At 54.1% G+C, this 21,586-nt stretch overlaps 1 protein-coding gene across 1 annotated transcript in view; it reads right to left on the bottom strand.

Annotated features, from left to right (window-relative positions):
- The window catches only part of PLXNA2 (plexin A2), a 167,912-nt gene extending 150,885 nt beyond the window's left edge, over positions 1-17,027 (bottom strand). Inside the window, exon 1 of the mRNA XM_086765428.1 lies at positions 16,923-17,027. The gene's annotated coding sequence lies outside the window, so the exon portion shown is untranslated. The remainder of the gene's footprint in view (positions 1-16,922) is intronic.
- Between the last annotated feature and the right edge of the window lie 4,559 nt (positions 17,028-21,586).

Consider the following 21,586-nt stretch of genomic DNA (forward strand, 5'->3'; position numbering starts at 1 on the left):
CTCAAGGGAGCCCAGGAAAGCTGGCACGAGAGCTGCAGGTTTGGTAGCCCCACGGAGCGGGGCCAAGCACCTCTGGATCCAGGCGCGACGAGCCTCCAGCAGCACGGTGCCCTCAGCAAACGCTCGGACACGGCCACCCAACCGCCCTCGCCTTGGGCAGAGCACGGAGGAGGTGGCTGCGGGGCTCCGCGGCACAGAGGGCTTTCCTCTAGACCAAGGCATCCCTCACCAACAGGAGCCCCAAAACAAAGCCTTCCTCAGTTTCTCGTTCCCTGAGAAGAGGAGAAGCTTCTGGAGCAGAGAGCTTTGGTTCAAAGGAAGCCCAGAAAGTGAAGGAGATTCTGCAGGGAAGAGGGAGGCTCCGCTCTAAAGCCCGGCACACAACAGTTTTCCTACTCGGCAGCTTTCCAGTTTTTAAAAAGTTCCATTGCAAAGTGAGAAAAGAACAGTGCAAGCTAGAAATGAATAAATTTAAGTAATTTAATTTCATATACATATGTACATATGGGACAACAAAAGCTCTTCCCTTAGACCACAGCAGTTTGGTATGGTTTCCAGCAGCGTTTCCACCCAGAGCCGGCACAAGAGCAGAGCCAGCCAGGAGATGCTGTCAGCTGAAGCCCAGCGCCCACGCAGCGCCGTACAGCGCAGGTTTGGCAGAGCATTTGCAAACAGCCATCGCCAAAGGCACTGGAGATCACCCAGGAAGGAGAACCTGCGCCTTCCAACATCGCTTGAAGATGGCAGAGGACAGCCGTGAACTGACAGCCTGCTCGAACGGGCCGGGGACACGGGCACCAGCCACCGACAGAACCCACGGCGTGCCCCGCGGCGGGGCTCGGGACGCCGGAGCGCAGCGGGGAGTTAACACCAGAGCGGGCGATTTTAACTCCGATCCTTAATGCTATTTGACCATTAATTTTTCCTCTTTTTCTTTTTTTTTTTTTTTTTTCTGGAAGCAAGTTTAAAATACAGCCCTAAAAGCAATCTGAAGCTATTAGTAACGCAAGGTGAAAGAGAGAGTAAATTCAGGGACACAATATAAACCCAAGCAGCTGAAAGGCCTCAATTAGGCTGAAAGCAGTTATCTGGTATTTAAATAATTATTAGATTGAAGGAATAATCACAGGTCTGAGCCGATTTTTTTCCCCCACTGTCATCCTAATGGAGACTATAATATTATTATTCAAATGCCCATGATTCTTATTGAGGGGGGAAGAAAAAAGGGCTCATTTAATCTCCACGCGACAGGGCTTCAGGAAGCCCGATTAGTCATTTCTCTTATTCCAGCTGTCACTCACTCACGGGCACCACAGTTTGTCATTAGTGGCATTTTATGCAAACGAGACAAAAAAAAAAAAAAAGAAGAGTGAAAAAGGCAAATTAAAGCAAAAACAAAAAGAGAATCTCCTGTGGAAAATGACGGATCAAAGGAACAATTTTGATGTCAGCGGCGCGGCAGCTGCGTTTGCTCGGCGGCGCGGGTATCTGTTCTTTTGGGGCAGGGTCGGTCCCGCCAGCAGTGATTTAAGTGATTTACACGCAGCCCCGCGCGTGTTTGGGGAGTTGCCCCCCCGGAACGAAGCCTCCTGAGAAATAACCGTGCTTGCGGGGAGGGGGACAACGGGCCCGCGGCTGCTTTCTGACCCCCCCCGCAGGTCACTGGGCTGCCAGCAATCCCCTCAAATTACCAAAAGGGTCACCACAAGGGCAGGCTATGCCATATAAACAAAAATACATGAACAAACCGTTGGGAACAACCTCACCCTACCAGCAGCCCGACCTTCCTCTTCGCATCAGCTCCGTATCATATCTGCCAGCTGGAACGAGGGGAAAAAGCCGAGAGCTTGGCCATTTCTTCGTAGCTAGCAGGAATGGGCATGCCGGGGGTGCATCCCTCCTGGACCCCATCGGGAATTTTTCTGTGAACCATTTCCAACCATCAAGTCTGCCACAGTGATTTATCCCTTCTGAAGAAGTGATATTCAGGATACATTTGTCAGCTACGGAGCAAGACCTTACAGTAATTAACAGGGGTTTGTTTTGTTTTAATCTGAGCCAAACTGATCTAAGCATCCCTGAGCTCTGGGACTTTTCCAGCCTGGATCGGAGGTCTGGGTCTCCGTCCTGCCTCCCTGGCCAAGCCACCACAGCCAGATGGGCTCCGTGATGCTGAAACCCCCCTCACCCCGCAGAAACCCGTGCGCACACTCACCCAAGTCCCTTCCCTGCTCTCGGGGTCATCTTCATCTCTTTCTCCAGTAAAAGACTCACAGAATGGTTAGAAGCTGTGGGACATCCAAGCCCCAAGCAGAGAGCTTTCCCGGCCGTCCCGGAGCAGGGCTGCCGGGACCCTCAGCGCCCATCGCAGCAGCAGCGCCGAGGAAGCCCCGGGAGCAGCACCGGGGCGTTACAAACCCGGGCAGCACGCAACAGCCAGTGCAACCATTTGCCCGAGAGATTGACAGCAACCAAAGTCACCGGCAGCTTCACGTGAAGTAATTACAGTTTTGTAACACAAAGCAATGCAGAGGACTCCTAGCACCTTTTCTTTTTTTTGGTTTTTTTTTTGTTTGTTTGGGTTTTTTTAAGAATATTTTGACTCTAAGAACAACCGCAAGTTGTAAATCACCAGCAAGGCACCTGGTGTCAGGTCTGAGGTTTCCACGCTGAACCACAGGGACGGCAAATACAAAGCCCTTCCCAAAGCACAACCTGCAACGCTGAGCCCTTCGGGTTTCGGGCTGGAAACCACCTTCACCCTGCAGCCCTTCTGCTTCACCCATCCCCAGCTCCGCAGGGCTGTGCTGGCAGCCGCTGGCAGGAACCGCGTCCCCGCTTCCCCAGAGCCGCTTATTCACCGGGATGGTATTTCACAGGCTTTCTGAGAAAGAGTTAAGAAGGCAAAATACAGTATTGTGATTATTGCTTCCTCCAGCCCTGGGACAAGGAAGAGGAGGGGAAGAACGAAACCCAGCCACGAAAAGGCATTTCCCTGATAACAAATGCCATGGCGTGAATTATGCACAAAATTTGCTCATGTTGTCCAGACTTCAGATATTGTTTGTGCAACGCATACCGGATAAGCCACCTCTCCCCCCATCTCCCCGTTGAGCACACACATCTCAACAGGTCTGGGGTAAAGAGAAGCAGAAAATCCCAGGGAGAGACCTGCTGTCAGCCCCGTCTTTGCAGCTGTGTTTTGGGGAGCACAGTGCAGCACCCTGACCCGACCCGACGTCACTCCCGGCTTTGTCCCGGCGTTGCTGAACAGCCTTGGACAAGCCGAGTTACGCAGCCTCAGTTGTTCCACCTGTGAAATGGGGATAACGCCTTCGTACATGCGGCACCCGGATGGTCAATCCTTGGAAAAGCCAAAAGGGAGTCCCCAGGCATAAGCTGCGGTAAAGTACGTGCAAGGGATGGTTTAGCGCTTCTTGGTGCCCCTCTTCACAAACCCTTTGATGAGAGATGGTTCAGCAGAGCAGGGCTGCTCGCCCCTGACAGCGGTGACAAGCAAACACAGGCACGGCCACCTCTGACCCCAAGGATGCTGAAACCTCCCTGCAACGCAGCAAGGAGGCATTTCTTCAACTCTGACAAAACAATCACCATCTCCAGGAGAGTGCTGGCTCCTCCAACAAATCCAAAGCAGGACAGCAGCTGTGGCTCCAGCATGGCTCACACCCAGCTGTGCCCTGCAGCTGGAGACATTTAACCCACCAACCCCAAAAGAGGTCCAGAAAAATTCTTAATCAACCTAGGACACCTAGGTGGCAGAAATTAGACACCTTTTTCTTTCCCTGCGCTGATACTTGACACCTGCTATCTGAGAAACCCCAGCTGGCAGTTATTGAGCTTCAAGTACACTGCTGTGAAATAGCTTATAAATTACCCTGCATCAGGAGAGGTGCTGGGAAAAGAGGACTTCATTCACCAAGCAGTCCCCGAGGACAGACCCGAGACTGGCGACAACAGCACGCACCGGAGCGCGGAGCGGAGCAGACCCTCATTTTCCCGGCTGCCTGGAAGTATGACACAAAGGGAAAAATTTAACACTTCTGAAGTTTCATAGCTGGTTTATGCAAGTTTTGGGAAGTCTCAGTTTCACCCAAACCTGTATAAACAGGCCAATGGCTTTGGATAACATTAAGTCATACAAACTTGTGGCCAGAAAGCCGTGATTCTCTAATCCAGTCTCCTGCTGCAAGCACCAGCTGTAACCATAATTCAGGAGATGTCCCTCTAAACCATCCTTAAGGACCTCCAGAAGCAAGTCCACAACCCCAGGCAATCTAGGTCAGGATATCCCTCAGAAAGTGTTTTTTCTCATTTCTTACTCAAGTCCTGACAGACCGAGGTTCATCCACCCCTCTTCCCTGGCGCACCTGAACACTGTTTGATTATTCATGGACTTTATCCTTAACAAAACAAAATTTAATGGATGGTGACCCTGGGTGCAAGCAGATTAAATGATTTGCCCAAGGCTAGCCAAAAGGTCCCAGTGGCAAAGCCAGGAGTTTTATCTCCTGAGCCTCAGCCCAGCGCTCTCCCTCCCCAGGTGCCATCCAGCTGCGGTTTATTACTGGAGAATATTACAGAGCAGCACGAGGGAAGATCACAGAGTGGCCACCGAGCTGGAGGAGAAAAATAAGCAGCAGCTTCTCCTGGCCTCACTCCAAGCACACCACAGGCAAGTGAAGAACCCCAGCTTCAAATTAAATGGGTCCCCAGCCACTCCATTAAACAGAAATCCTGAAACAGGAATCCTTTGGCTGCGCCAGCGCCGTACAGCGAGCGGTGTTCGTTATCCCCACCGCTCCCCACGGCAGCCAGATGTATTTACACAGTAGCCACGGCGCTGTTACCTAGGTAAACCAGGAAATTGTACATTTGTTAAAATTAGGTTCTGAGATGCTGAATCCCCAACTGTGCAGCTATAGATTTCACTCAACCAGCAGCGCTGAAATTAAGAGCACGCAACCGCCCACGTGCAGTTCAGGCATGTTTCCCCATCTGAGAGCTGTTTACTGGTTACGATGCTCCACACCACTCCAGAACAGGATTACCTTTTCAGATTACAAGCAATAAGCATCCAGTCAAGCCCTCATGCTGTCCACCACTGTGCTTCCCCCATGGCACGAGAAGGGTAGCGGTGGTCCAGCACCGAACCAGGGCAGGACCCGTCAGGATGAGAAGTGGAGGAACACGCAAAGGGTTCATCCCTGGTGCATGACCAGCATCATCCACTCGCTGCTTCGCTCCTGATATCAGCCGCCAGTCACAACGCTGGCATTCCCACCACAGAAGTAGAAGAAATTATCATTCAGGTACTGCCGTGGCATCACAAGGATTTGGAGAGGGAGAACACAATTGCAAAAGCCCTTAGATTAACAACAAAACTGAAGCAGACAGGTTGATGCAGGAGAGCGCCAAGCAGCACTGAAGAACCCTTCAGGGACCATTCACCAGCCCTCCTCGGGCCCATCTTCATGGAAGGATGTGCTGTGAACTACAGTCAACACCAGCTCCATCAGCAGCACCAAGGAAGTGCCTGTACCTCTCCAAGCCTCTCTACAAAGGGTTGTCTGCCCTTTTGAGTGCATCACTGGGCTGCTCGATGCAGGTTTTGAAAGTGTTTTGAGGTTCCCAAACCCTGGTTAATGCAAAGCATCTTCATTCCCTGCCCAGTCTGCTCCACCAGGCATGGCAAGCAGCCACGCCCACAGAGCTGCTGGCAGGATCCCAGTGGGTCTCCGGCATCAGTTGCCAGCCCTGGGAGCTCCTCGGGCACCGAGTGCCCCTGTCCTTGCATCCTGAAGTCCAGCCAAAGACCCCAAATAGCCTGGAGCCATCTCACCTCTGTCCCACCATCAGCTAAACATCGTCTCCTCTCCTACAGCATTCAGACATCAACATCTACTCAAGAAAGTGGCTTCTTCCCATTCATCTGCTCCATGCTCCTCTGCCCTGCTTTTCAATTTCAGAGCTCTGGCAGATCACTGATTAATGCAAGCCTGTTTAATAACCCTTCTGTTTAGATGAAACAAGCTGTCTTGTTTTCTTTATTTTTAACACCAGCTCTTGTTTCCTTGCTAAGGATCTTTCTGTCATTTAAAAACTTCCCTCTGCCACCCAGCTGACACTAAGATGGAGAAAGCATCTGCTTACGTCCACGTCTGACGCCAGCCAGAAGTTACTGCGTGAGGTTAAAGCAAGGCTGGACACCTCGATGGGTACGAGCTCATCTCACAAAACCATCAGCATCTCTCCACTTGCTGTGGCGAATCCCTGGGATAGCTCAGGCCACGGCACAAACACAGGGAACGGCGTGGCCAGCTCCAGACAACATGGGTGAGAAGAAAGGAGAAACAGGAGCTGGAACGCCCAAACTCCTCGCACAGCTCATCTACAGGGAAGGCTGCCGCGCTTTCCACCCTGTTGCGGGTGGGAAAGACGCCTTGGAAAACCAGAAAGCTGTTACATCGCTTCAGGCTCTGCTCCCAGCCATGCCCCCGGCACAGCAATCGATTGGCAATGGTCAGGCGGGCGCGGGGCCCGACAGCTGCTCCCACAACCACAGACCGGCCTCATAGCGTGGCCGCAGCCCTCTCCCCTCCGCCGGCCCCTGGCTTCGCTTGCCACCACCTGCTCTCTCCCGTGGCATCCTCACACCAGAGGTTTGGAGGCATCGGCTGGCTCACAGCGTGACCGCTGCCCCACCCGCTGCCCCGTCCCGGCGGCGACCCCCAAGTGCTGCGCACAAAGAATAACAGACACGCAGGGACCCGGCTCCCGATGGGAATGAGTTGGAGCCTCTCAGCTGTCTCCTGCCTCTTTGAATTTCAAAGCTGCACTTGTCTGTAGAGCAACTGAGTCATTTCCTTCCTATATCCAGCCTATCGGACTGCATCCAGCAGTGCCCGGAAAACAATAAATCCTTCAAGGACTTGGAAGGCCATATTTCACAGGAATGCAGCAAGCCTGCCTGCTTGGAGAGCTTCTCGCACACCCTTTAATTCAGCACTCCTCCGGAGAAGCTGTCTCACCCTGGCCCCAGTCCCACCTGAGCATCCTGGTCCCTGTCCCTCCCCGGGCAGCGCTGGGCACCGCAGAACCCAGGTGTGGACCAGCGCTTGTCACCCACGCAGGTCAACAAGACTGCATCACCCCCACCCAGAAGCATCACCAAGGGGCTGATGGATTCAGAACCAATGATGAAATTCCCCTGGTTCCGTAAAACATTGGGAGAACTACAGCTGACTTTGTTGCTGGACTTCACCGACACTTTGGCAAAGCGAAGGAAGGCTGCAGCTGCTAAGGACCTTGCTCTACAAAATACAACTAGAAAAAGCAACATGTGAGAACCAGGGCAGCTTCTGAGAATACTTTCAATTTTATAAGTTTCTCCTTTACAACCGCAAATAAGTCTTCCAGATCCACATATTGTGGGGGGCAACCAAAGACCAAACTCAATGATTTGAGCTACCTATGGCCTGAAAGCTGCAGAACTTCCATTCAACAACAAGGTTGAGATGCTTGGTCAAAAAGAAACTCTCTCCACACCCAAATTTGAGTTTCCACACAGCTCCAAGGAAAATTGGTGCATTTTCCAGGATCACTGCAGTGCTGCTTCCATTGTCTTTTCAGAGGCCAGAAGCAAAGCCCTACTGACTTCCATTAAGATTCATAACACTGTTAACCAAATGATCCCACATACATGAGAAAAAACAAGTGACAAGGAAATTAATACGATCTCGTCCTCAGTAACAAGACGGCTAAAGCAGATAATCTGGCAAAGCCTCATGTTTATAATAGGAATGTGCAAGAAGGTAACAGGAATTGTCAGGGGTGAACAAATGAGTCAATATTTTGAGTTCTCTCATGTTGAAATTTGCACTGTTTGTAGGAAAAACATTTTTACATCTTGGGGGGAGAAGGAAATTAAGCTGGAATGGTTTGGTTTTCAATAGGTCTTTGCAGCTCCCGGGAAGGACAGCGTGGGAGCGGGCGCTGGCGGGGAACGCGAGCTGCTCAGAGCCCCGTGCCGGCAGGGCCCGTGCCCAAGGAGACTGCACCTTTGCTTAAAAGTAAATCAGAGCTCATATGAAGAAAAGCATTGACAGATGGCTCATTTTGTACAAGTCTGCATGGAAGTGAATGGTTAAAAAAAAAACAAAACAAAACACCAAAACCCCCCATATTGCTGAATGCACACTCAGAAGTGAAGAACTCCATCTGCAAAGTCCGATCCCCACAGCTCACCGCTCCTGAGCTTAAGCCTCCCAGTGACCCAGTACCCTGGGCAGGGCTTTTTTTTTAAACAAGTTATACAACACCCTTGGAAGTCCTTAAAAAGAGCCTCTCCTTTTGTTTCTTTCTGAGAATTTGTTCTAGCACTTCTCAGCTCAGCCCGGGACAAGTCGTGGCTCCCTCTGTCTCAGAAAATTTATTTGGTGGAACCGATGGAACAGATTTGCCCCCGTCACACAATTTATGCCTTGAAACGCCGAGTTACGCAAGCACTTGTACAGCACCTTATTATATCCCAGAGGACAAGCAACGGGGCTCCTGCCTCTTTCTCCCGGTGAACTCCGGAGTGCTTGCCCATGCACCCGGGTTGCTATGAGATTGTAAAGACACAATCCTCGCTCCGTAAGGCTCCTCATCTGCCAAACACCACTGGTCAGAGAGGGGCTCCTTGCTGCGTTAACTCCTTGCGAACTGCGGAGAAAACTTTATGATAACTACGAGAGAAACAGCCGGCAGCAAACCTTTTGCTGCTGTATCGCATCCCAGCCAAACAGATACTTGGGATGGTTTTAATCTGGCCCTTCCAGCCTCTGTAACACAAATGGGTGCTGCCTCCCTGAAGTTAAATTGATTTTGAAATACAGAAGGGCAGAATGTTTAGGGCAAACAGAAGCATTTCCCTTTCTGAGGTGGACTTTGAGCAGCTCCGACTCCCAGTTTGCTTACTCCAGGTTTTCAAAAGAGCTTATCCCCATCTAAGCATGTAAGCAGCATCTTTGGAAAGCACTCAGTACACAACAAACCAGAAAAACCCTGAAGTAAAACCAGCTCTCCTCCAGCAGCCTGGCCACAGCAAGCAGCCTTTCTGGCTGCCCTACATCTCCCAGAGTCAATGGCTGAAGGGATTTAGGCACCTTCCTTCTTACCCGTGCCCTACCCTCAGCATCCACGCTTTCTAAAATGAAAACAGCAGAAGAAATGCTTGGGGGCCTGCAGCAATACTGGTAAAGTTTGCACCCACATACACTGATAAACCAGCGCTCCCCCGTGCCCGCATGAATTTTGACAAAGCAGGTGTCTGCCGCACCCACGGAGTCGCCTCTCGTCACAAGCCGGGGTAGCTGAGATGCTCAGGGCACACGGTCCCAGCCAGCCGTGCCCCAAGTCCCACACAGCCACCTCCAACACCTTGGCGGCACGAGGGAAACCCCGAGGCAGGGGTTTCGCTGCTGGGACCCCCGTGCTCCCAGCCCAGTCAGGGCTGCAGCTCCCCAGCCGCGCTCGGCCCCCAGGACGGCTGGGTTACCGCGTTTTAGCTTCAGTGAGACGGCAAATCTTCAGCGTGAGCATGATTTAGCCGGTTCGGAAACCTACAGGCACGCTTCCCTTTTCCTCCCCACCCCACCTCTTCGCACTTCCATTAAAAATGAAAAGGAAATTCACAGGCTTTTTTTGTTTGTTTGTTTAAATACCATCGCAGGTTATGACATAAACCAGCAAAGGCAGGAAACACCATCAGGAGGGCAGCGCTCCATCCTCTGCTCCTGTCACCGCGACTTTTTGGGGACTTGGCAAATGAATGAGCAAAGGAGACAGCCTGTGTGTTTTATGGGGTTGAACTGTAACATCCCTGTTAAGCAGCCAACTTACCATTTCTCTGCTCTGACATCAATAAATCTGCCCAGCCACGGGGAACAGAGCTCTTCGCATGAGCCGGCCACAGGCGAATCCCTTGTTCTTCCCTACCTGGGTGAGCAATCAGCCCACTGTGGTCTGCAGCACCTGATGCTGCTTTTGCAAAGTTCTCAGAGAAGTGGGAAGTGACCCATTTCAGAAACGTGACTTGGGATAACCCTGCTAGCAACACCCGCACACCCATTACAGCACCGGCTTTTCTGACAGCCAGCTCCCACAACCCAGAAAACCTCAGCTTCCCACTCCTGGCAAGGGAAATGGCCACTTGGGGCTTAAAAAACTTGACAGGGCAAACTCTGACAGCCCAGCAATCAGAAAACAAATAAGAAGAATTCAAAGCCTCTGTTTTAAGTCTTATAATTAATCTCAAAAGCTTGGAGCTCAAACTTACTTTTTGGAAGCTCATTCCCAGGTTAACAAACCGAAGCGGTGTCAAGCACGAACACCGAGGAAAAGCCCTGCACGCCTCCAGATTTCTGCCCTTCTCTCGCTGGATGCCCAGTTCCCTCCACCACCTCCAGCGCGCGGCACGCGAGGGATGGCTCCGAGCTCTCTTACAGATGACACGAAACTGCTCCGGAAAAAAACCTACACATAAATCTCTCTGGGAGGCATTTGTTCCCAGGATCACCCAGCCTGGAAATAACACGAGGAACTCATTCCACGCTGAGTCAGGCTCTGACGGCGGCTCCCGGGCCGGCCGCGGTGGATCCGCTTCCTTCCCGGCGCGCATCGCGGGCGGCAGAGCCAGCGAGCAGCAGCCCAGCGCTGCCCCAGAGGTTTCCTGTTTTCCCCAGTGCCGTGCAGTACAGGGAAACGGGGCTCTGGAGCCTGACACTGAGCTGCTGCAGGAATTAAAACCGCTGTTTTTCAAATGCTGTTAAGAGCCAGCCACGAGCCAAAGGCAAAATAAGCCGTTTCCTTTAACCTTCCCTCACATACACAGGTCCAACGACCATCACTGCCGCATCCAACCATCCCTTCACTGGGAAAAGGGAGTAAGGTCTGCATGTGCATCCCAAGGGCTTCGTGCCTACCCCACACATCCCAGCACGCCCACTGCCGAGCCTCCCGCCCAAGCCGAGGCCACGGCAGGCGGGAGCTGGCCCAGCCCTGGGGAGCCCTCCTGGCCCCTCCAAGACACCGCGCAGCGGCTGTGGCCGGGTCCACGCTCAGCATCTCCCGATTCCTCTGAACAGTCTCCAGCTCACATGGATTTTTGCTGGTGTAACTGCTCCCACAGAGGCTTCTGCTAGAGCAGAACCACCCTAAACCAGCACCTCCCCTTGCTCCCACCAGCACCAGTAGCCACGGCTGGGCTGTGAGTGCAGCTTTGGCATTACACGGTGCCAGAGCCCACACCACTCCCCACCGAGCCCCAGCAAAGGCCAATCCAACATCCACGTACCGTGCTCAGCCTCGGTGGCGGCCAGGAAGGAAACTGCCCTTCCCGTCCAGCTCCCAGCCGCCGAGCTCGTGCTCCAGCACCGAGCCTCTGCTGTGCTCCGAGCCCCCTCCTCGGCCGCGCAGCCCCGGCTCTGTTAATGAGCCCCGAGACAGAAACAGCGGTGGTGGGAGGAGGCGAGGTGAGAGGTCAGTGTAATATTTACTCAGACATCACCTTTCACTTTTATGAAGCCGGGAAGCGGTGCTGGAGCAGGAAAAGGGCTGCGAGGGACATTCCCGTCTGGGATGACGCTGTCACACCAAGCACAACAAGGCTCTGGAGAGCCAGGAGCCCTCCATCAGATCTCCACTGAAAGCACAGATGGCTAAGGACAGGCTCTGGGCTTCCCCAGGTCCCCTGTGCCTCAGGAGATCCCCAGGCAGCCAGGAGCCCATCACCCAACAGGGCTCAGCACTGCGATTTTAAGGAACCCACGAGGGACAAGGCACACGGTGCAGGGAGCTAACGCAGAAATGCACCAGCTGGTAACGGCATGTGCTCCGTGGACCCATTTCTCAAAAGAAGCATCTCCCCTGCCAAGCGGCAAGGTGGTACCCGGCGCGGAGCATCGTCAGCGCCCCACTCAGCATGGGGCTGCTCACGGGACAGGGCCGGGAGGAGCAGCGCTGGCTGTGCCCTGGCACAACATGGGCTCTCCCCGGCTCGCTATCGCTCTGCCTTTGGAGATGATCTGGACTTTTCTTATAACGTGACTCTGACGCCTGCTCCAAACGTAATTTTAGCCCAGGCAAAGCAGGATTAAATTTTCATAATATGACACATTTATCTTGCTTTTCTTTCCCCCCCATCACCACCTCACAGGTCGATTTCACCCAAACAGAAGCAGCAATTACGGTGAGAAACACGAGATGGGCTCCATCCGATAACGGCGGGGAGGGCACCTCTTTCCCAGCACCCTGGCCCTGGCAGCTCCCCCACCACCCAACATCCCGCCACAGGCTGAGCACATCGCTCAGGCCCTCCGAGATGCACAGATGGATGGTAACCCAGCCTCAAACCCCAGCAGGGAACACGCAGCAGATTAGGAACATCACCGGCATATGTTGCTCTCCTGTGTTGGGCAAACTTTGTGCTCAGCGGCACAAAGCGTTGAGCCGGCTCCCAGCGTTTGGGCTCAGACCGCAGAAGCCACGAGCCAGGTTTCCCTGGACAAGGAGCAGGGACAGGCTGGCACAGCCAGCACATCTTGGTCAGGAACGTCAGAAAAGCCCCAAAATCCTCCTGCCCTCCATCCACCAGCGCCAGGTCAGACCCGCTGCCCCTGTGACCCACGTTCCCGCTCTGAGGGGCTCATGCGCCAGTCAAAGGCTCCATCTCACTGCAGCTCTGCCAGTTGCTGGGTTTTATGTTCATTTTTCAGCTGGGCTCTGCCAGCCTGATCCGGAGGATCCCCTCTAGTGGGATAAGGAGGAATTTCAAGCCCACATCCCCCTCCCATCTCCTCCCAAGCTCTCTCCGCACCAGCCGCTGGCCGTCCCGCTGCCCAGCGTGGGCGATGGGCCGCGGTGGGGAGCAGGGTCACGAATCACTCGCCCCAGTTTGCCAGAACCGTTGAGGGCAAAATCCAAGCCAGGTGGGAAAGGCAGATACTGGGGAAATGGCGCAGACTGGAAAGAACCAGAGGAGGGAGAAAGGAGACAGCAGAGATCAAGAATAAACCCCTTCACGGGAGCAAAGGGGGTGATGGCTGCCACCAGCCAAACACCCACCTCCGGCAGCACCGCACCAGCCGGGCCGTGCGCCTCCTCAGTGAGCCCCTGCAGAAAGCGGGGCTGGAGGCGTCGCGGTTGGCACGGCGGCACGTGGGAGCCCGGCCCGAAGCACCCACCGGCTGCGCTCGCAGCCCATCTTCCTCGCTGGCACCCAACCACGCCGTAAATACATATATTTTCACTGCAGAGAAAGAATCCAAACACGAGCCCCGGGCAGCCGCCTCTGCCGCCCAAGGACAGCACGCTGCCCTCAATTCTGCTTTTGTTCCCGCTCCGCTTTTCATCCCGGAGGCTCCTGCTGCACCACTTCTACAGACAAAGAGCTCACGGCTTCCTCGGACCGAAACGCCTTTGAGTCCCGCGCCGCCGTGCCGTGCCCAGGAGGGACGGTGGGCACCCGGTCAGCAGAGCCGAGGAGGCCGCACGCAGGATGCTCTTGGTGACGAGGACACATCCGACATGGCCATCGGCGTTTGTGGGAAGAACGCGGTAGCACCTTTTCCCCCTGGGTCCCCCCCTCGCCCTCCCCTCTGCTGCGGTGGCAGTGGCCTCCTAGCCAAGCTGGTTAAGAGATTAACACTCTAAACCCCACATTTACTCTAATTAGCCATGAAATCTTTGTAACTAAGTGAAAAAATGTTTCCCTTGAGGGATTTTTTGTCCATTCATCACTGTTTGAATCTCCAGGGAGAGGGAGGGGAAAAAAAAAAAAGCAGAAGAGAGGGGGGAAGAGAGAAAAAAGCCCCTCAGACCTAATGAATTAATAGCAGAATGCCCCGGGGGAGCAGCGGGCTCCTACAAAACACGGGCGCCTCAAAGGGGGCTTTTCACAGGCTCGCCGAGGGGACGCTCATGAATTATTTCGAGTTACCAGACTGTAACGCAACGCTCCGCTCCCCGTGCGAGCCGGGCAGCTCGGCCAGTGCACCGCGCTCCTCCCGTCCCTTCCACGGGGATGGACAGACGGACGCTGTGGCCAGCCGCGCGCGCCCGCCCTGTGGAGAGCCAGGGCTCCACGGCCAGCACCCCCAGTTATTGCTTTACTGGGGAAAAACATTTCAGAGTTAGGTGGGAGGAGGGCAGAGAATCTTGCCACAACTTGGGCCCATAAATATTTCATATCGCCAGAATAAGAACGATTATATTCCTGCCAGCACTTTTCTTGTGTATTTTAAATGTGTCACCGCCTTCTACTTTCTCCCCCGTTTGTGTTTCTTGTAACAGGCCCATGAAATAAAGATTAGCTGAATAATCAAGAGTGTTTAGAAATGTGAAGGGGCTTGTCTCAGGAGCACTGCACGCTCAGGTTCATCTTTTTATTTATTTTTTTTCATTTCTTTTTAAGGATGCCAAACACAGATGGGGGAGCGTGGTTTCCACACGCCGTAAGGGACGGGCTGGAGCGGGAGCGAGCGCGGCGTCTGAGCGCACGGGGACGAGGAGAGCGGAGAGCACATGCTTCCCCATCACACCAGAGATGACAGCCCCAATGCCAGGCGGAAGGGGGGGCACCCTTCCCCATGACATATTTATTGTTCAGACTGCAGAGGGGCCAATTAAAACAGCTTGATCGCCACCACGTCCCAACAGCCGCCTCTACTCTCTGAGAAGCGGGGCGAGAGAGGCAGGTGTACGCTTTCCCGTTGCGATACGGCACAGCCCGTTCCTCGGAGCCACTAAGACCACCTCACCAAACAAAGGTGCTTCTGAGGGGCAGCCCCGCTCCCCCCGGAAAGAGCCACATCGACCTCCAGCAGCAAGAACAGCTTTCCACCTTAAGCCTTCGTGCCACGCGCCCCGTGCCATTTCTGCATATTAGCTTTTGCCTTTTTCCCAGTTCAGTTCTCCGTACAAGTCACCTACAGCATGAGACAGCCTGCACCCACGGCTGCCCTAGCTTTTGGGCAATTCTGCCAAGACACACTCCAGACTCCCACACTGAGCCGCAACCGGGGTTCCCGAAGCAAGTTCTGGAAAGCCTTGCAGTGGCAGTTAAATTGGAGATCTCGGGAAGATGCTGCAAACCGCATGTTTCCCGGAGACACCACAGGGTCTGCACGGCAAACTGCCTCACATGTCATTTCCATTTAGCTGCTTTGCAAGCCAATTTGTCACGTACTAATGCAATTTGCTGAAGAGAGTTAAAGAGCACCGGGCAATGCAGCCACCTCCTCTCAGGCTCCCAGAGCCAGCCTGGATCTGCATTTTCCCTTTTGCGTCCAGCTGAAGCTCCCCTCAACTGAGGGGCAGGGGAGGCTCGGGGTTAACACAGAGAGCGAGACCCAGCCTGGAAAAAGCTGCTTCTATCACATTGCTGGATTGCGTGCAGATCTTACGCAGCATCTGCTACCTGTTTCCACAGCGCAAACTTATAAGCTGGGGGGAAACCCCACGACTAATTACATCAAAGACAATTAAGAGTAAAATGGGTTACTTCATCTTCTGACAACAAGCGCAGTGGAGATGGTTAGAAGAGTTGAGAAAGATGACTGCTTCGCTAGATAAGCCGTTTCACAACAGCAGTTGTACGCTCACGTTTCTCATTGCTCGCGTCAAGTTTCCTAAATCAAAGCTATTTTATCTGGTTCCTTGCACCACCCCGAAATACCACGTTGCAGCTCTGAGGGTCCTCAAAGCGACAACAAATGGCAAAAGGACAGCAATAAAAACAAGAAATATCACATTTTAAAGGATCTAACACCTCTGTGTTAAAGGAAAAAAGCTAAACATCTGTTCTGCAAATGGCACAGATTTCTTCTGAAGCATCTGTCTTTCAGCTGCAAAGTAGGTCATTCGATTTAACTTTTAGACACCATATCAACGAAGCCATCCAGAGAAGGAGAGACCAGACCATCTCCCCAAGTCAGCTGAGATCTATTAAACACATTCAAGCCACCAGTGAAGCATCAAGTGCTCTGCAAACACCAGGGAAACCCTGCCAGCAGTAGGTTTTGCCATCATGGTACTCCTCTAACTTCACATTCTCTCACCTCCAAGCCAGTATCTTGAACTGTAGGTCACAGATGCACGTTTTTTTTCCTCTACCACTTACTATTCACCTCACTTAATATTAACCTATTGACTCTCCGATACCCCTTAGAACACAGATTAATTGGACATCATTCACCTCACCTCCAGGAACGGGAAAGCATTGGCCACAGCTTGACTGGAGACACAGCCCGTGCCCCGTTAAACGCAGGACACGCCAAGAGAGGACAGGGTGGCACCACCGGGTCCTCCCCCGGACCAAGAGCCCACCCGAGGGCTGGGGCTGTGGGAGGCTGGGAGCATCGCCCAGCAGTTCGGGCTCCCCTGAAGGCAGCACAAGGGCATTTGCCCTCCCTCCTCTCATCGCCTTTCCAAAAGGGTCTCGTGAGGATTTAGGAAAGTTTTAATGGGGATTTTTTCCAAGATTCGGGGATGTTTAAGAAAAAATAAAATAAAATACCTCCTTGCCAACAGTAACTTTTCACGGAAATGAGTTTATTCTGGTGCATTGACTGCTCCAGACCGTGACTGAGTGCTGACAAACGCCAAGGGAATTACCGAGAAAACACCTCTCTGAACAACGGGCATGCGGGCAGGGGGAGGCCGGTGACCGGGCTTCAGGGGGCTCCTCACGGTACCGGTGCCGCCAAACAGCGCCCGGGGTCCGCAGCCCCGGGGGAAGCGGCCGCAGTCGGCACGGCGGAATGGGGGGGGTGGACCCCGACACAGACACGAACCCGAACCCAAACCCTTCCCCGCACCCCCCACCCAGCCGCGGGGCGCCGAAGCCCCCCGCCGCCACTCACCAGCCCTCGCAGCTCCGGTGCCTGCTCGCAGCGCCGGCCCCCGGCTCACGGCGGGGCGATCCGCCCGGCTGCCGCCACCATGGGAAATCCAGGGCCGGGCTCCCGCGGCTCCTCCGCCTTCCGCAGCCCCCCAGCCCCGCTCGGCTCAGCCCCGCCAGCCCCTCATGCCTCCGCAGCCCCGGCTCCCGGCATCCGCACGCCGCCCAGCCCGGCCGCGCCGCGCTCCGCTCCGCTCCCCCCGCCCGCTCTCCGCCCGCCCCCGCGCCGCCCCCGCGCTTTAACCCTTCCGCAGCCTCGGCGCCGGGGAGCGGGGCTCAGCCCACCCGCCCGCAGCCACAGCGCGGCGGAGAAGCGCGTCCCGTGTCACGTTCCCCCCCCCCGCCGCAGCGCACCGCACCGCACCGCTCCGCGAAGCCGCACGACTGTGAGACAAAGCCCGAAAGCGAAGCGGGGGGCACCGGAGCTGCCCCACCTCGAAACCTGCGCGGCACTCACCCAGCTGGGCTGGGATCACGAGGGGGTGGCGTTAACGGCCCCCTCAGCTGTCCCCTCTTAACGGCTCCCTCAGCTGCACCGCATTTACCGAATCACAGGGCGGTCTGTGACGGCCACCCGGTCCGACCCCCCCGCCAGGAGCAGGGACATCTCCAACCAGATCAGGTTGCTCAGAGCCCCGGCCAACCTGGCCTGGAACGTTTCCAGGGATGGGGCATCCACCGCCTCTCTGGGCAGCCTGGGCCAGTGTCCCACCACCCTCAGCGTAAAAAGTTTCCTGGGTTACAGCCTCCCATCAGCTCTGGGAGGGAGGGGAACAGAGGCTGCTGGCTTCTGCTCCCAGCTGAGACCCCCCCATACACCCCTCGTACCCAGTTCTGGTGGGCGGAGTGGCACTTAGGCTTTGTATTCCTCAGTTTCCCCATCCCCGCAGAGCAAAATCTGTACATGTGCAGCAGAGCCCCTGAAGCCACTGACCTTCACACCTCCTGGCCTCAGACCAACCACAGCAGCCGCAGCCGGCTGGGTCAGGGACCCCTGCGACCACCCACCGCTGGGAACCAGGAGATCCCTCCTTGGGATGCAGCGGCTCACCACAGAGCCGCCACCGGACCTCTCTGTGGGTCCAGCACAAGTGTTTGGAAAACACCTGGAAGCACCCAAAGCGAGGAGCATCCTCAACCAGCCCTGAGCCACACTGGTTACCGGCATCGGCCTGCAAGGGCTTGGGAACGCCTGCGGATAGGGAGGCAAAGCCGGCCACGTGCCACAGCAGGACAGCACGGCCACGCTGCTCCAAAACCCCACAAGCACCGTGGTTCAGCCAAGCCTGCCCCAGCAAGGCGGCATGGGAGCAGTTTTGAGGAGTTCAGCTGGCAGGGGGAATCAATAACGTGATGGATTGCTGTTTTCCATTTCTTATCATCAAGAATTTTTTAACAATTTGGTTATTACATATTGGAATATTTGCTAGAGAAAATGAGAGCTGGGCCTCTTCCACAATAAAACTAAGTGGCTAAACCAACCCAATCTACTTCTGGGAAGTGGTGCACCGGGCAGCTCCCCTCCAGCCCCTCTCACCTGCGCTGCCGTGGTCGCTTCTGCATCTTCCCGCGGTCCATCTCACGGAGGGACAGGTCTGGCGCAGCGCTCGGCACAGCTTAGCAGGACTCTGCAAGAGCGGTTTTGGGGGGCGGGGGAAAGACACAATTGCTGTTAGTTTTGCCGATTGCCTCGCGTACAGGGAATGTCTTTGCATCCCACTGCGCAGCTCTGGATCCTGCGCTTTTCCCCGCTCCTGGGAGGGCTGTAAGCCGGAGCCTGCGCTGCCCGCTCTCCGGGAAGAAAATGACCGGTTAGCTCGCCTGTGTTTCTCCTCTTCCTCACCACATTTACCACCCTTCAGAAAAGGATTTCCCTTCCCATGCTGCCTGTGTAACCGCCAGCGGAGCACGGGGATACCCACCAGCACATCACAAAGCGGAGCACAGCCCCGGTCCCGGGGAAAGGGTCCCCGCGACTTGACTGGAAGCTCTAGAGCGGGGATTCTGACGTCCTGGCAAGACAGATAGGTTGCAGCTGTTTAGCCGAGGAGAAGAAACAGAAGACACTCAGTGGATGGCAGCATTGGTTCCTTAGCAAGCTTTTCTCTTTTGCTGTTCTGTCCCTGATACATTTACTGTGTCACGCATTCACAGCGAGTGGTACCAGATCCTATCACAAACACCATCCTTGGTTAAACGCACACCCACTAACGCAATTTCTCCTTTTGCAGAAAGCAGTACAAGGCAGGTGAAGGCGTCTCAACGACCATTGCTCTCCTCTTTGCAGGTCTGCCTGCACCCTGTCTTCTGTTTATTATTTATTGGTGGTCAGTTATGCTCCTGTATGAAGAGCCTGTCTCAAGCTAATTACAGGCTTGCTCGGCTGGGGAGCGGCCCCGAGCCTTGCAGAGCAGCTCGCGCACAGGGCACGTGAGCAAAGGGCTGTTCCAGCGTGTGGGGAGCAAAACGGAACGGGAGGGGGTTCACCTGGTGTTGCTCAGGTGATGGATGTGCTGCTGGGCTAATGAGTCGTCTGTGTGCTTTAAATATTAGCAAGCTCCGTGCCGAAACAACTGCTGGAGAAATCCTTCTGTGTATATTTGCATTCACCTTTTCCTGAAAAGGGTGACAGGGGTTAAGTCTTGGAATCGAAGTCTGGAGCTGTAACAGAGGAAAGGGCCTGCCGTAATTCAATCAAATATAGGCGGTGACAGACGTATAGAGATGCACATACACGTACGTGTCCAACCCCATGTCCACACGCGCACCACCTCTGCACACATGCATATTTACGCACACACACAGCATCACCACACGGAGACACCAACTAAACAGCCAGGAGTGCAAAGACTAGTCCGCGCCCGACCCTCCCCATCACCGCCTGCATCTGGGCACCTGACCCTGGCGCTGAGGGACAGACAGAGCCCTGGGACCATGTCGGGATACAGCAGCGTGGGATCCACCTGGGTGCCAGCGGCCAGGTCCCCAACACGCGCACCCACGGCTTTGCCAAAGAAACCGCGGGCAGCGCCGGCGTGGGCTCCTCAGCCCGTCCCCGGAGGCTCTGAGCTGTGACATGAAGCAAACCAGGAGCTGAACAACCGCTAGCCAGGCTGGGCAGGTTGGCTACAAAGCTGTCTTTAAACTCTTGGCACAAAACTTCTCGTCCCCCTTCCCTCTGCCGCAGGGGCTACGCCGAGCGCTCCTTTTCCGCGGGGCAGGATCCGGACCGCAGATGACAAAGCAGGCTTTAAGCAGCTGGTGAAGCAAGGCGTCGGTGAAACATCGGTCTCTGTTTCTAGCCTGTGTATTCACAATTTCTCTCTGTCCTCATCTTTGATAAACTCCCTTGCTTCAGAGCGCAGGGGTCATGAATCTGTCTGAGCCATGTGAAGCAACGAGCCTTTCAATCCTTCCGGCACCCGGCTCTTGATATTCTCTAAAAGTCCTGGATGAGGTGGCTTTATACATTGCCTCTGGCACTTCTCTTGCTGCCTGCAGACGCAGCGGGACCCGACATCAGTATCAGCTTTACATTTGCCGTTCCCAGGGTGGTCTTCCCTAATTTCTAAAGCAGGAAAACAGCCTTTTTTTTTTTTCCCCCCCTTCACTGTGTGTATTTAGGACGAGCCGCTGAGTTGAGGAAAGCCCAGTGCAGGCCTCTGATGCACAGCCAGGAGTGACTTGGAGCAGCTGCTGAAGCTGTGCGAGGGGAAGAGCACCATCTATAGGCACCATCACCGTAGGCACCACCATCCATAGGCACCGTCCCCCATAAGCACCATCCATAGGCACGGGACCCGGCTGCTCGCCGGTGGAGCATCAGTCGCTAGCGCGGTTGCCAGCGGCTGACAGCCCCTAGTTACTCGCATCATATCCATCCGTGCAATATTCAGCAGAGCTAATAATTATTCAGCACTAATCACTACAATAGAAGAATCACAGGCAGTTATTTAGAAATGATTGTTTCCACTCAGTTATTACCTATGACAGTGAAAGGAAATATCAAATAGTCAAACCCACATGTATATGGGAAGCTGAGTGAAAGATCAATGGGAATTTAACCAGCACTTTACGCTATTCTTCCTCTTTAGAAGAACCTTGTCAAGTATTTTTTTTCCCTCTCTACTGTTCATAATACCATTATTGGGGAATGAAAAAGATTTTTCTTTTCCTAATGCACTTTATCCTTTCCTCTCCTCAGATTTTCTCATAAATGTGAGCTTCAGTTCCTGCCATCATATCCTCTGGTTTGAACTGAGCTGAAATTAACTTAGAAAGATTTTTTTTCTTTCTAAAACAAACTCTGTTTTCATTAAGTGCAAGAGCAGGAGAACAGAAAGTCTCCGAACCCTGAGTTACAGAGCGTCTTGTTACTGTCAGAAGCACAATTGCCGACAACGCCTGTGCTGAGGTTGTGTCAGAAACTCCAGCTGCAGACAATATGCCATTTCTAATCATCTTCCTACGGCTAAGAGCTGCCTCTGCTGAAATAAAGGGGATCATACAGGGAAGAGCAGAAAAGCAACCCTGCAAAGATACTAGTCATTTTTAGCAATTTCTAAAAAAAACAGAACACTGAAGCGCTGGTCATATTGGCCCATACCCAGAAGGTAACTGGGATCG

Source organism: Chlamydotis macqueenii, chromosome 23 (genome assembly GCF_036417535.1).
Source record: "Chlamydotis macqueenii isolate bChlMac1 chromosome 23, bChlMac1.mat, whole genome shotgun sequence".
NCBI lineage: Eukaryota > Metazoa > Chordata > Aves > Otidiformes > Otididae > Chlamydotis > Chlamydotis macqueenii.